General features: G+C 32.7%; 1 protein-coding gene across 2 annotated transcripts in view; it reads left to right on the top strand.

Moving 5' to 3' along the window:
- The window catches only part of LOC128173701 (zinc finger protein 27-like), a 48,808-nt gene that overhangs the window by 4,019 nt on the left and 28,455 nt on the right, over nucleotides 1-16,334 (top strand). For both annotated transcript variants that reach the window (XM_052839373.1, XM_052839379.1), the window contains exon 3: nucleotides 12,771-12,840. The gene's annotated coding sequence lies outside the window, so the exon portion shown is untranslated. The remainder of the gene's footprint in view (nucleotides 1-12,770; nucleotides 12,841-16,334) is intronic.

Genomic DNA, 16,334 nt, shown 5'->3' with positions numbered 1-16,334 from the left:
CAGGTTTTATATCTTGAACAGACACTCTGCGGTCGACAGAGATTTTTGTATCCCAATAAATTATGCACCCTAAGTCACCCTTCAAAAATCTTTGAGTGTTAAGATTTTCAAATTATGCCAATATTTCTGACCTTATGGCTGGAGAACTTACTCTCAGGGAACTTGACATAAAAAAAGGGATTGCGACAATTCTAGCCACTAATAGGCGGACACAAAGAGTTCACCCAATCTCGTTGCTTTTCTCACTGAAGTAAATTACCATATAGGTGGACAGAAGGCTTCATCGTTTGTGTCGGGTAGTTATAACTATCCAGTCTGAAGTTTGGTAATGATTGAGTAATGGTTAGAGAGACAAAAATAAAACTGTTTTTCTCCACCAATGATGATAGGAAATTATCATATAGGTGAAGATGTCAAGGCAAGATGGCTTTGGATTTTGTCTAAACTGTCTGGAAAAGGGGACAAGACAGTGATCAGATCGAATCTGTAAATTATTTTTAGCCTGCATATTATTCAGAAATTAGCTGATTTTATGTTTGCAAAGGAAATTGAAAACCTTCAAAATGAATATAAGATTGCAATAATTTTAGTAAAGAATTTGTTTCGGGGGTTCTTAAAATGATTTTTAATGTACATTCAACTGATATTTTCCCTTTGCCTCATTTATGAATGAATACCAACCAAAATGGTTTTTATTTTTAGGCTTATTAGTTATCTCTAAATGTTACAAATGAGAATATTGTACTAAATATTGACATTTAGGTATATTTATATTTACCAAAGAAATAAACCCAATGTAAAAAACCTCTTTTTAACATATATTAATTTTTAAGGTCTCTGCTGAACTTGTCAGTTTAGATTTGTTAATTAAAATTGTATTTCCTGGTGTTGGACACGAAAGTCTTTTATATAGGTTAGATTAGTCTCTAATGATTGCAGATCCTCATTATGAAATGAGAAATTAAATTTATACAGTGACTTCAGCACACTTATGTGTAATAAAAACTACCGTACTACGCAGATGGTATTATTTATTTATATTCTGGTCACTGTGCAATTACTTATGCATATCTTTGTTCGCTGACCCGAAAAATTAGGAAATAAGCATTTTAATAGCTCACCTATTTTGAATCTCGTTAATCATGATTGTTATAAACGTATAAACACCTTCAATTCTCTGCATTGATAAGACCGTCCTACACTGCCCCTATCCTTGTGAGGTATGATGTGCAAGTTGGTTTTTTACAAGATAGATGTTTTTGTGACTAAGTTTATCCAGTGGAAGGAATGATGAAAACATTCAAAAGTACAGTAGTAAATAGATAGAAATAATTCTGATAACCATGTCAGATAATAATGTTAGGGAGATTGTTCTGTTCATTTTACTTTTACCTTTTAATAAACCTTAATTTACAAGGTCATAGAAAAAGAGACTTTGACCTTGGACATCGCCATCACATCAGACTAGAGTGGTGCGTGCACAGTACGTAACGTAATCCCATTTAGGGATTAGGATCTGGTGAGGAAACATTGTTTGATACTGATTTGAAAGCAAGACAAGAGTTTTTGTGCACTTCATTTACATACTTTATGATTATGTATACTTAGTTGTGGTAACAACCATTATTTGCTGGTTAAGTTATGAAATGTTTTAACACGTGAGAAAATTCACATGTTCACATCGTATGTGTATTTGTAAAAATAGGAATCATTAAATTGTTGACGTAATTTCATGTGCATTGTGGTGTTTATGGCATTAGATTTAAATTTAACAATTTTTGTTAGGAATACAAATCCTGCACAATAATTCTCATGCATAAATTGCACTGATGCAATTTTAATAGCAAATTAAGGGAAAGCACTGGCAAGTAAAAAACCTTGTTTCACCCTCATATGGGTGTGAATCAGCAATCTCCATGTTTACTGATTTTCAACTGACAGAATTCAACTTCATAGATGTAGTGAAATAACAGTTTGTTAAAGCATACTAGGTACCATTTTCTTTAGAATACTTTGGGGTGTATAGTAAATAAGACAATTTGAATTACCTGAACAATCATTGAAGATTTTCTGATTAATTCTAAAGTTTGAAAGTGAAAGTTTGCAGAAAAGTAGATTGGCATAGACCTTTCTCTTAGTCAATTAACACTCTGTCAGGGCATGTAACTGCTCACTTAAGACATCAATACAGTAATAAAAAGTATTAAATGTATTTATTCGCATGAATGTATAGATAAAAGGAATCAGTGAAAAATTGACTTCTTACTATATTTATATATATATTTAGACTTTTATCCAACTCCACAAGTCTTGGAAAATGAATAATGCATGTACAAGTGAATTGGGTAAAAAAAAATTTCGTTGCAAACTTTGCAATTTTTTTTTAACTGGACTTTTAATGACATTTATGTGTATAGTCATACACAGATTAATAAAACGATTCACTACTTGCATGCACCAAATAGGGAAACATTCAACAGATACATGTCTAAACATGTAAAGTAATGATTGTTGATGTATAACCACATGTAGTATGAGTAAATCTGACTGATCTATGTGGCACATCCAGGCACCGATATGTCAGAGCTAAAAGCACCACTTTGGAGCAGTCCTCGGAGGGAGAGGTCAGTTTACCCCGGTCAGACCTTGCCCCGTCAGTGTCTGCAAGTAGGTGATGTTTTTCCTCTCCCGGCCGTGTTCCCAGTCTTGTTAGCGTCCAGACCATAATAATTGCACCTGTTATGACAGGTTTTGTGGCTTAGTTCATTAAATCTGTGTGTTTTACCGGACAACTGCCGAGGATTGCTTCTATTTCTGTGGTGCTGTCTGTCATGTGCAGGCTGCGTTGCTGACGGCCAGGTTGATGGAGTCCATATATAGCTTGCACTGTGCCTGTGATGGACACATTTTGGTGAGGTTGTTGATTAAGGTCTTTACCTCATCGAAAATCTAGCCAGGAGTGCATATTTGTAGATGTTTTAGGTTTAGTATACAAATGTATGTGTGGTTAATGTCGATGAAAATTCGCTATTCTTTCATTTTCCATCTTTGGCAAACTTTGGACAATTCTGTCATTCCATTGAACCTGGGTTTTACATAGCATCATTGGTGGGGTACAAATTGCTTTAGTATTACATAAAACCCCCAAAAAGGAGAATTATGTCATCTTTTCAAAATCATTTGGCAGTGATTGTTTAACCATGTCTAAAGCATATTTGCTAGTTAATTGTCTGATGGGTATCCCCTCATCTTCCCATTGGCTAGTGATGATGACTTAATTGGAGGTTAAACTTTATTCAGCACCCAAACTCCCAACCGGCAGATTGACTTCAGCCCTGTATCAGCCTGAATGTTTCTCAACATCTCTCTAAAATACTGGTGGCCTTTTGATTGCTGTACAATACATATCCCTCTGAACATTAGCTTAAGGTGGTATGGGACACCTCCATGTTGTGTTGTACTATTTATCGAAAGTAACAATAAAATCAAGTGTAATTTTAAAGATCGTCTCCTTCCCAAATCTGTTAACTAACAGCGCAATTGCAGTATAATTGAATCCATGGTTCTAAGATTTAGGCATACTTGCATGTTCTATAGAATGCTCGTTGACTCGTAGTTCATTTCGAGGTTTTTTATAACAAGCATAATACGTGTAAATATAGGTCAATCATTGCATATGTAAATATTTCTATTCTGGAAGACAGTGTGATTGATATTTTGAGGGATTTTCCCGCAGGGTTTGCATTCAGTGACTGGTTTAATTTTTATTTCATTCTTGGCATGTTGTACTGTTGTAGGAAAAGTATATACTGCATTTTTTTTTCATAATTAAAATTTTTTAAATTACCAGTTCTTTTAATATTCACTTTACTTCACTATTTACCAAAACTGCATATCCTTATGGAGAGCCTTTCACCAAAGTACACATTTGAAGTCAATCACCTGACAAAAATTTGTCCATGCACCATTATTTATTTCGGATTCTGAAAAAAAATTACACTCCAAATAACTCTGCCTTACACTAGTTATATGATTCTATTTTTTAACAACAATTGTTAAGAGCGATTAAGATATTCAGGACAATCAAACACAATGATATTTGTTGAATCAGATCAGAAAAGGGCAAGTCAGACTGAAAATAACTAGATTAATTCCAGATATTGAAATGAAGACAAGTATGCATGGAGATATTTGTATTTGTTTTTTCTTCTGACATTTATTTACAATAGTTTTGAAAATGTCATAAACAAGAAATACATGTACATAGATTCATGTTGGTGAGTTATTATTGCACAAAACTATCATGAGTCGAAATTACTACTGTAATACCTCTTTGTTTTAATAAGGTGATTTTACGTACTCTGTTACGGTTAAGGCTTATTTTTGGATTGTTGATAAATTGCAAAATTTCAATGATAGTCAAAATTATGACCCTATTATTCAGAATACCTCCTGGTTTTATTTCGGTTTGTTATTTTTGTTTTTCATACGGGTTTTTATTATGGCTTTTTAAAAAAATATTTTCAATGAAATCTTCACAGAAGAGACAATTCCTAGCACATGAATATTGTTAGTCACAATGTTACTCTTGTAGGTGAACCAATCCAATGTAAGTAAAAAGAAAATCAGTATTCTATCATGAATAGTTTGTTTTGCACAAAAGTTTAAAAAGTAATGGAGAAGAGCTGGTCTTGGTATACATATAGCATACAGTTGAAGATTCATGCAGAAAAAAATCACATCTACAAGTAAGTTGTGTTGCCTGCTGTCACATTGAAACTTGATATTCTTAAATTGTCATGAAAGGAAGTGAAAATATGATTAATGAATATTTAGAAACAAAATATGCATGTACTCAATTCACTTTATAGTGAATTATGATAGTTTCTTATTAAAATCAAACAAGAGTTATGGTCCTTGCTTCCTTTTTCTTAAGGTAAATTGGTGTAACTTGCCTGGATTAAGTTACCATATTACATGTAATTAGAACTGGTAATAATTCAACAAATATTCACTGACATTTGTGAACAGGAAATAGAATATATAGAGTATTTACATTCCATATTTGCACTCAATTATTCAAGAACAAAATTTGTTAACTGAATTTAGGGTGGTCCCTTTGTTATTCATTGGGCTCGTCAAATCCGCCGTGTAGATGTCTTCTTTATAGGTAACTTTTTAGTCCATTCTAAATGTCAAGGAAAAACTTATGGAAATTTATCACAGTGTTTTGAAAAAAGGAGAAAGAGAAACCATAAGAATTAGGTTAAAAAACTGGTGATGGAGCTGTTTTATTTGCCTGGAGTGAGTTAATATTTTGGAAATACATGTATGAGTTGATTACTTAGTTCATTTCAAGGAAATAAAGTGTGAGAGATTTATTACAATGGTATTTTCTCACATACTTTTGCAGAACTTTTCAGTGACAAAGTTTCATCTTGGTCGTTTATCAAGTTTACCTTTTCATCTGCACAAGAGTGATTAATTCTACAGGTATAAAACAGAATAGAAAAAAAAGACTTTGCAAGATTTCATGAATGCCGTAATCACACTGAGTTTTGATAGAACATTACACTTCAGAAGTTGATGTTAAAAAAAAAAGAAATTGTATTTGATAATGTGTTGCAAATTCAAGAAGTGGCATTCCATTTTCACCTGTGTTAAAATATTCATATAAAGTAAAATATGGCCTAATAAGAATGTAATATTTCAAAAACATTGCTCAACTTATAAGAGCAACTTTGAATCATTACATGTACAAAAAAACCCCAGTTAATCATCTTTGCGTCAAATCACCATTTGTTTTTTCAGACTTGGTGTTAATTGGCTACAATATGATAAGTACAATTCTAGCCAGATTTAATGAATAAAACAAGTCAACATCTGTATGTGATAATAAATAGCGTGGTGCATGTAGAATAAAGAAAAAGAACCCAGTAGATCCAAAGTGGTATTTCAAAATGCAAAAATCAGGTCCTATGAAGAGTTTCAATACCTTGATTCATCATAGAGTCTGCTAAAGTTTCATTTTCTAAATAATTTTGTTTCTAATTATTTCCCCTTATTGCTTTAAGCATTAAGATATTTTGGGTCTCTACATCAGTCCATCTATCAGTCTATCCTCCACTCTCTCTCAGCCTGTAACACTTCATCTCTGAAAGTCCTTGACCTTTTGGAATAAAAGTTTTCTTGATTACTCCAAAGACTTCTACTAAATTTGAGGTCAAGTGCCCAAAAATGAAGGTCTTAGTGATATGAACCCATACGATGTCTCCAGTTTCCTTTGCAAGGAAACTTTACTTTGATCTTAACAACTTGAAGAGAAATGGTTATAACCTTATTAGCTAAAGGTCAAGGTCACAAATTATTTATATGCTGTTAAATGTGTTTGTTAAGGACTATACTTGTATATAATATGGCATGGTCCCCATAATTCACAATTTTTTTAAGTGCTTCAGGTACAGTAAATTGTTTTAAATATGTAATATTTTAGAATAGCTAGTTGATAGGATATATGTTTTTCATCTATTTTTTTGATTTAATTGTACTTGCAGTTTGTGACGTCAGAAATGACGTTTTTTTTAATTCAATCAAAATCAGTCAAGAATAGACATTTTTTTACTGGGTTTTGAGTAGAAAATAAAGAGCATGTCATTTTTAATTCTTTGATAGATAAGATACATCTTTGATGTAAATATTTTGTTTGTTCAAAGAATTGCTCAATGTTTTCTGAAAGAGAAATTAAGCCGTAATATGCTTAAAATGCAAAAAATGGTGGGAAAAGGTTAACTTTATGATGTCATTTTTCAAAATTGTTGGTGGATCAAAATGAAATTTATAAAAAAGCTTCACATGTATATCTGTACAAAGGAATCAAAGGTTACAGTAAATTGATTACCAATGTTCACTTTTGGGGGGGGGGCATACTAGGTCCATAATATATATACCAGAAGTCCTTTCTGCCAGCTAAAACCCTAATGTCTTCATTCGGTTATCTTTTTAAAAAAGGAATTGTAATAAAATATGTATAATTGAATTGAAAGAATATATAATTAAAATAAAAAAAAACAAACTTTATAAATTGTAAAAAACTAATTTGTAAAAAATTGATATATTATTTATTATTTAACATCATCCATTCATTTCTTAATATTCTTTCCATTGTTACTTAATGATCAGATTGAATAAGTTGACCAAAATTATCTATGGAGAATCATAGAAATAAATTCAGAAACAGTCATATCTGATATAAGAAAATATGTATGCACTGAAATACTTTCAAATACATGCATGTATTAATGTTATTTTTAGATCTTTATTACTTTTTATTTTACAGTACATGTATTAATTAAAGGAAATATCGGAACTTGAAACATACAAAAGAAAGAACTTTATTCCTTAAATATGGTAATGCAGTGCTTGATATATTTTGCAAAAATTATTTTTAATATAAATCCCTAGTATGAAATGACTTGGTGTATATCAACAATTTTGTCATTTTCTTAGCATACACATGAAGACCCTTATGCATAATTATTGTGGCATGTTGTCTACTGTATACGCATCTTTATGAAAAGCAATAACCTCTTTGTAATAAATTAAGCCACTGGAATTTATTGATTTGGGAAGTGTGGGTTAAAATTGAAATTTGGTGTGCTATTTTTGTTTAACTAGAAGGTATAGCCAGCCTGATCTATCCATATGTAGAGTTTTTTTTGGTTGAACTATTTTTCCTTTTTGATGTGAAATTTATATTTTGTCTCCAGTGAGTTAAATGTTTTATTAATGCAGAAAGCTGCATCTCTCAAGAATATTGTATTGATAAAAATTTGTGTATGAAAGATTTTGAAAAGCAGAGAAATTGAAAGGAATTGACTGTCTAGCAAGTGTTTTTGACACTGAGAAAAAGCACTATAGCTGATTCATCAGATGTAAGATTATCAATTTCCACGGAAACATAATATTATATTTACATCTACTGAGTATGTTTCCCTCTATTTATTACGGAAACTTTGATTTAGTGAATTATCTATAGATCAAAACTAACAGGATTAAAATCTACTCGCACTGTTTATCAATTGGGCAAAATCTATAGTGACTTAAAAAAAATCACGGAGTGCATAAAATAATTATGATGATGTCATACTCAAATTCCCATAGGATACAATTTGGCTGTTTTTTTATCTAATGTACTGATGTACATTAACAGTAATTTAGTGAATTTTACTTTTTTTTTACAATCAATTTATTAATTTGTTAAAAGAAAGATATAAACAATGAAATGTTTTTTTTTATGATTCATATGGGTTATGAAGGTAGCGATCATTGCAAAAAAAATTGACATAACCTGCTAATGCTGGTTTGGTATTTTTTCTGCAATGTCACCACCTTCATTTCCTGCAAGAAAGCATTTTCTTGTTTAAATATCATCCATGGACTAAAGCAGAAAAAAAAGAAAAAGAAATGTACGTCAATTGTGTAAAGATGGCTTATTTTTCATAAATGTTATATTTTCAAAACAATTGTTACTATCTGATTCAGTAGCATTGAAACTCCATCAAATATAAGTACACATGTAATGGTAAAATTTTTTTCATAATTTCTTTATGCATTTTATTTTTGTTTTCAAATTGGACGTTACTCTGTAAAACAAATTATGATGGCATCACTTTTGTGACAGAGGGAAAAAGATATTTAATATCCTTTAAAAAAAAAAAACAGCAGCTGCATCTAGTTTTGTTGAGAAATTGTATTTTTTATGATAATTTAGGATCATTTTAACAAACATAAAAAGTAATGTGAAACATTATAACATATCAATTGTATATTTCTTCCATATTTCTGGTGGAAACTATGCCTGAAGATGGGTGATTATTTCACCATTTATGAATCCTTAATGATGAGAGTCAAAGTTGACGCATTCGATTTTTGCTATATTTTCTGCTTGAACATAATTTTGATTATGGACCAATTTCCATAAATGCAGAGAGGGGGCCCTAATTATGAGGATATCTCCTACCACAGGCATCCTATTTCATAGTCACCTTATGCAAATATCTCTCTATAAAATTTCATTTAATTTGATGTTATGCATGCATGACGGGCTCTGCTGCAATAGTTTCCTTGAGAGAAAAAAAATATCGTAAAAAAACGGCCAGTTTAAAGGTCACAGACAGGATAACAACTTTTAAGAGGACAAAAATCGAAAGAAAAGAAAGAAGAGGGTCGCCTTTAATATCTGCAAGTTTCTTTTAAGATGCATTGAAGAGTGTTTAGAAATCTCGGTAACATTACGGTGAGAACTGCATCCCAATGAATGCTCACTGTAATAAATTAGCGGAAGGTTTCCCATGTATGCAGCTCATTGTGCGGGTTTTGCTTGGCTCCGTATGCCAATTAGGATTAACCAAGGCGTTCTCACAGCATCCTGCTGAAAGCCTGTGAGCAGCATTGTGAAGCTGTGGCATAAATTTCCATCGGGTACTCGGGTAACGTTTGGTAATCACTGGGTCAAGTGATGAATTGTCGTTTAATTTCGTGTCGCGACCCCTATATAAAAAAAGCATAGGGCTTGCACTGAGTGATGAAACATGACCACTGGACTAGAAAATTTACGAAGGACGAGTCTCATACAATTCAATTGTTGAAGGGAATGTCACTTACCTATGAACATGCAACACTGAACTTTATATGCCCTTTTGCTGCAATTTCCCATATTCTTGAATGGGTTTTTTAACCCGTTTTTGAATTTTAATTTTTATATGTAAGGTGTACTCGACTCAAATTGCCTGCAGACATTTGAATTTTTTTTTTCACAAAAACCCTGAGAACTTTTTCTCAGGTAAAAAAATAAGATGCCTCTTGCCCAGATGTGAACTTGTGATTATGTAGAATTACAGGTGTTTTAAGTCATATATTGAATGTTCAAAGAAATGTTCAAAGGAGTGTCCCGTGCAATTAGAGTGCAGGAGAAGACATTAGAAAAGAGGATGTCTGTACAAGAATAGGGCATTTGCCTGTCATGTAGATGAAATGATGGGAACCAATTTCAACTTTAGAGAAGTTAACTGTTAGATGAACCTGAAAGAAGAAAGGGGATGACCGACAAAATATGCAATTTGCTCGTAATTTTGGAAGACCTTGCAAGGAAACCCTTCACTGAAGTTCATTAAACCAATCTTGATGGACGATTAGATCCTATTTATTTCAATTTCTATCTTTAAAATTTTGGGGGGAAATGTAAAAAAAGAACATTACATTTATGCCCCCTTGAACTTTATTATTAATTTTTTGGTTTAAAAGAAAGTGATCTTATAAATTTACTAGCTTTGATTGAAAAGGAAGTAAGACACTCACAGTGACTGCAGACAATTAATTAAAAAAATTTGAAAATTTGAATTTGAAAATTTTTGTTCTCAAGCTAAACTTTTCAGCATGTTGAATAGTCAGAAGTGAAGAGAAACTAATGCTGCACCAATGGTATCAGCTCATCCATAATAGGGAAAAATAAAGTAGCAAAGAAAAAAAAAAGAAAACACGATAACTACAGAGCTTGTCCTCAATCAAAATAAAAATATGACATAAAAAATTCACTGGCTGTCTTCAAACTGCAACAATGACTGGTTTAAAAAAAAGTGGAAGCCTGAGAGAGAGAAAAAAAGAGCAGATGTTTTTGGTCAGACAGGTCATTGTGGGGAGAGAACTTTTGACCTTGTGTAATCAGTTACTCAATGCAAAAATTTTTTGTTCCATCCACTGATCATTTGCATTTTCATAATATCGGCAAATCAAGCACTTGAAACCCGAGAGTGTGTAGAAAGAAGATTTGGTTTGGGTTCTGAGGGGTTCAGAAAAAAGCGTATTGTGAACCGGGGTGGACAATGGGATTGAAGTATTGTGCAATCATTAATAATTGCCCTTCATTTTTGGGGTAGCCTTTATATCCTCTTTCCCCTGAATTTGAATCCCTCCATTTTAGATTTGTAAGCCCTCTAGATAAGTGCATTTGAGAAATGGATGGACAGTAAATCCCTAGCTTTTATAGTGCTTAGATGGACAGGTAAGAATTCCATCTAATTCTATCGCTTTCAAACAGTTAAAAAAAAACAGGGGGAAAAAACTTAATTACAAGAGAGCTGGTTTTTGATAAGTATTTTGTGGTTTTTCTTGGGTTGACCATTTTACAAAACGGTGGCTTCTGTAGTAGAACTTCGGTGGTCACTGTGCAAACAGCGATGGCATGGACGGTCTCTGAGGGTCAATACAGCAGTGTACACCTGTGCTAATCCGGGGGTCTGCTTGACATACCTAGAGTTTGACTCAACGACTGTTTGTGGATTTTGATAGTCATCTTGAAATGACCTGTGGAACTGAATGTCCATTGATTAAATCTTGTGTAGACAATTCCAGCAGGGTCTAGTACATTGTACAAACATTTTTGCAAGGCCTCTCTGATGAAATGATTCCAATGTCAAGTGGACCAAAAAATTAAATCTCAGATTTGTTTTCTGGTGAATTTGCAAAACTGTAATAATTGGTGGTAAACAATTTTTAGAAGAAAAAAATATAAGTTTAAGTCACCTCCAGAGACTTAAAATCAGCCTGAAATGATTAATTTAAGAATGAATTAAATGGCTACCCAATTTACCCGGTATACTTGTATGAAATGGGTTGAGGCAGTTTTTGCTTTATAAACTGTGAAGTTTATAAAAAAGCATAAACTGTTCCAACCCATTTCATATAAGTATAAATTGAGTAGCTATTGAATTCATTCCTTATAATTTAAAAATTTTCTGCCATTAATTGTAGATTAAAACTGTCATTTTACCTTTAAAATTCTACAAAATTCAAACATAACATCAGGTAGATTGGTGGTTTTTGACTTTAGTCTTACTGTGACATAGGTAACATTCTTTATGCAATATAAAATAATTTTTTTAGCCAATCAGAAAGCATGTTACAACAAAATTAAATTATTCTGAAGTAAGAAAAATAAAAACTCAAAAAAATGTATGTAGTTACTTGATTTTAAGATAAATTTATCTCAATATTTGTAGTGGAAAAGTGTTTTATTTCATTATAAAATGCAAGAAATTGCAAATTTTAAATTTAGAACCAATTTTTAAGTAAATATTCATAGCCAGTGCTGCAATTGACTATTTCTACCATTTAAGCCCTTCTTAAACTTTAAACCTAGGTTGCTTAAAATCTTTAAAATTGCAATTGAGAATTCTCCGATCTGACCATTTAGTGGGTAATGTACATCAGCCTAGCACCTGTGTGTCAGCTGACATACATGTAGAGCTGGTCACACTGGACAACAGAAAATTGTAGATAAATTCTTGGTGACCCTCGATAATAACTGCAGGCGATACATGTGAACCAGTGCAGCCGATCGGCACTCTATCTCCTTAATAGCATTCTCTGAAGACCCCATAGGCGCCGTAAGGACTAGGGGCTAAAACTAGGTTGTGGATCAAACTATTTTGGAAGATTCAACCATTTTATTCTATATTTGATGCTAATTTGCATTTTCAATTCAACCACATAAAAAAAAATTAAAAATAAAAGTAAATTTCATTTTTGATCTTTTAATTTTTGTTCACACAATGCAGAAGTATGGTAATCAATAAAAAAAATATAAATTAAGATATTTAATTTGTAAAAATCAGCATGTAAAGAATAAAATCAAGTTTTCTGATTCTATTCTGTTCTTAGCAGTATTGATTGATTTCCTGTAATAATGTTTATTTTTTGATCTAACATTCCAGACGGCTCCTGGTCTACCAGCAGTGTAAGAGACATAAAATCTGGTCATCTGCAGAATGTGACATTTAAAAGGTACGTTATCTGATGTACACTCGTGTACAATGGAAATGTAATTAGAATTTTGCCTGCTGGGTAGGACCATAATTCATCTGAATGATAGCCGGTCCCGTCCAATCTCAGAATTGCATAAGTGTTTTCTTTTGATTGACCAGCGGTACCAGTGTGCGCTGGGGTACACCGCACCAACCACCCCTCAGGCCAGTGATGCAATTTTCTTTGCTTTTGTTTGGTCACTGGTTAAGTGCTCTAGATGAAAAATGGTCAGTGTGAAGAAATAAACAAGCAATTGAAAAATAAGGTCGTGCCTGCAAAGTACAGTCATTCAAATCCAAATAAAATGGGTTTCTGCGCCAGTAGTTTTCAATGGGAGTAAAACGCCCCCAGCTCTTTGCTTGTCATCATTAAATTGTGGGGTATAGGTGTACATATTGTGCAGGCAAGGCCAAAGATTTCTATGGTGACTGTTTTATTATCAGAGCAAACCTCCTTCTAATAAAGTGATACATTTTTCCTCAATGAAACGGATTGGAGACACCAATGATTTGCCACCCACTTATAGATTGTAATATCCCAGCATGTTAACTGCATTAAAGATATTCAAGCAACATTTTCTCAAGATGTATCCATAAACAAAATTCATTAAGGAGGTCTGTAGAGAACAATAAGTATGCAAAAATTGATCTGATAAAATTCTTATTCCTATTTAATGTATTAATTGTGGGGAGTTAAATATTCTGTGATTTTGACAACTCCCATTAATAATTCTCCACTAAAACATTCAGAGAGGGGTTTTTTTATTGGACGACAAAGACTTGAGGAATATATGCCACTTACAATACACCTGCAAACTGTATCGTAGCAGAGCAAGACTAAAGATGCCATTTTGTCCTTCAAAAGCTCTATCCTAAAATACTTCTGACACTAAGTAATTAGTTTTTCAGACATATTTCCTGTGGCCATGAATTACAATCTGATTTTTAAAAAAAGATCTTTATAAAAATTAAGATGCCATGCAAGTAAAGTCTGACTTACACAAACATTTTTGATAATTAACACCTATAAATGTACTAGATCTTTGACTCTTCTTTTACGCTGTGGTTGTGTGGTTGAACCCCCCCCCCCCCCCCCCCCCCAGTCATTTAATGGATATGGTCTTAAAGAAGCCCTCTCCATTCATCTTTTATCATATCAAAATATTTTCTTTCCAAATCCTATGTATCCGTTAATGAAACTCGAAGTCAGTGTTATATACTCTAATGATGAAACTCAAAGGTGAACATCATTTCTTTTACATAAAATCATACATGATTTGTGATATGGTCAGTGGTTTTTATTCAGTGAGTTTTCTATCCCTCAGCCTTGGTGATATTGTATATAGAAGTCCAGAGACATGACGTCATCCCAGGGTAATATCAACAGTTGGTAACATGATAGATACCCACTGCATGTTGGTGCAATAATGTAATGAATTCCCTTTGGGTTTGACCACATTACCTTACAGTTTTGGCTCCAGCAAGGGTTAGAGGGGTTTCGAACTCCCCTCTGGAATTTTTCAATTGTTGGGTCTATTAAACTATGAAGAAAGAGCCACCTTAGAAATGAATCTGATATTTTTTGGGGACTATAAGGGTTTACAAATAAAAACTAAATCTTAAAATATGAAAAGTGACCAAAGTCTCTATGATTATGTGGGAATGTTTGTCTGACAATGGATCACCAGATTTTTATTTTGGTTTTTTTTTTTGTGCCAGACGATCAGAAATAGTTCTTGTGGCATATATGGTTCACAGATACTTTTGGTTAATCTACGTAATAAATACTGACTCCTCTGTTAGATCCACACCACAAAAAATTGCATGAAATTGAAATGTAGGATTTGCCCAGAAGCTAAAGGGTTTTCCAAAAAGAATGTGTGAACTATTGGATGCTATTGATTTGAAAAAGTTGTCTAGGACTTCTTTGTCTCAAGAAGAGACGGCCATGGAGGAAAATTTATGTTTTACTGTATATTTTTAAGCATTTTTTTTGTGGAGTAGTTTTTTAATACAAGCATGAATCTTATTCAAATTAATGTTAAAAAGGGAACTTATAAAATATATGAAATGATTTTTATTGCTAGGTTTTGTTCAAATCTCCTGAGATATCTTTTGTGTTCTGTCACTTCTGTGGGAAACCATAAAGACATTGTATTTTGGACTTCATACATCTGCAGTAAATTAGGGTTACGACAAAAACACTTATAATGAATTCATGGTTACAGTGAATTCTGATTTTCATAACCACATACCATAAACTATTGGGTGTAAGAAACTACATGTAAACCAAGTCAAATTTGATCTGGCACTTTGCTTTGCATGAGCTTATTTTACTGTACATGTAAATAATTCAATTTCTGTATGTCATATGCCATTTCATTGGCCAAGAGAATAAAATTACATGTATTAAATCTTATTTTCCTAATGTCATAATAACTAGAGCTTATGGTGTATCAATCTGCTTGATGTTGTGGGTCATATAATTCTTTTTGCTTAGAAGCACACTAATTTTCTTAATTTCTGTACTTATTTTTTCTGTCCATGATCAGTTTATAATTGTATAGATTGGCTGCCGGCCATCAAATTCATGCTTAGATACTTAGTAACAACTCTAAATTCTTTTTATTATGACCCCAAGAATAGTTAAAAAGTGAATGATGATATCCATTCCACTGCCTGTCTGTTTGTTTGTCAGTGTTTTAAACTTGATATTGATATCATAAGAGGCCTCATTTCTGGTAAGGTGAAAGATGTCAAAGGTTATCAGTGTCAGAGGTCAATTTGCCACATGTTTCTTGTCCTTGCATAAAGTAGAACATACTGGTAAAAAATGTAGATCATCTATGTAAGATTTGTCATCAGTCTATTAACAAAAACAAATAATTAACAACTCCCTTCTACTTGTTCTCATTGGTAAACATGGAAGCTTCTAAGTCAGTTTCACTAAGAACTAGTATGTTTGAAAAAAAAATCAAATATTAAAGAGGTGGAATGGTCAGGTAATTGCCCGTCAGATATATGTTATCTTTAATGAAAGGGAATAAACTGCAGAGTCTTTGGGTAATAAATAAACTAGTCCATAGATGTACAATGTAGTTGCTAAATATGGTAGTTATTTACCACTACTCGTATAAACAATAGTTTGGCTTTTGGCTCAGATGTAAGAGATGTTAGTGTCACATGTACATATCGCTCTGCCCTTGTATATTGTATGTTTTAAAATTCAATCCATCTGCTATACATGTCTTAAAATAAGTATGCTGAGTGCCCAAATGAAAGCTGGGGAGTAGAGTTCATTCTTTGATAAAGATGCTTCATTATAATAAATATTCATATAGCTGCAACAGAATGTTGACAATCTGGATCGGCTGGGCAGGCTCTCTGTGCCTGGCATCGCCTGCATGTTCCAATCAATGCAGTGGCCATCATGAGGATGTAGATAAATTCCAGCATCTGTTGCAGACCCATATT

Source organism: Crassostrea angulata, chromosome 1 (genome assembly GCF_025612915.1).
Source record: "Crassostrea angulata isolate pt1a10 chromosome 1, ASM2561291v2, whole genome shotgun sequence".
Classification (NCBI taxonomy): Eukaryota; Metazoa; Mollusca; class Bivalvia; order Ostreida; family Ostreidae; genus Magallana; species Magallana angulata.
This window is presented reverse-complemented; position numbering and strand designations above follow the sequence as displayed.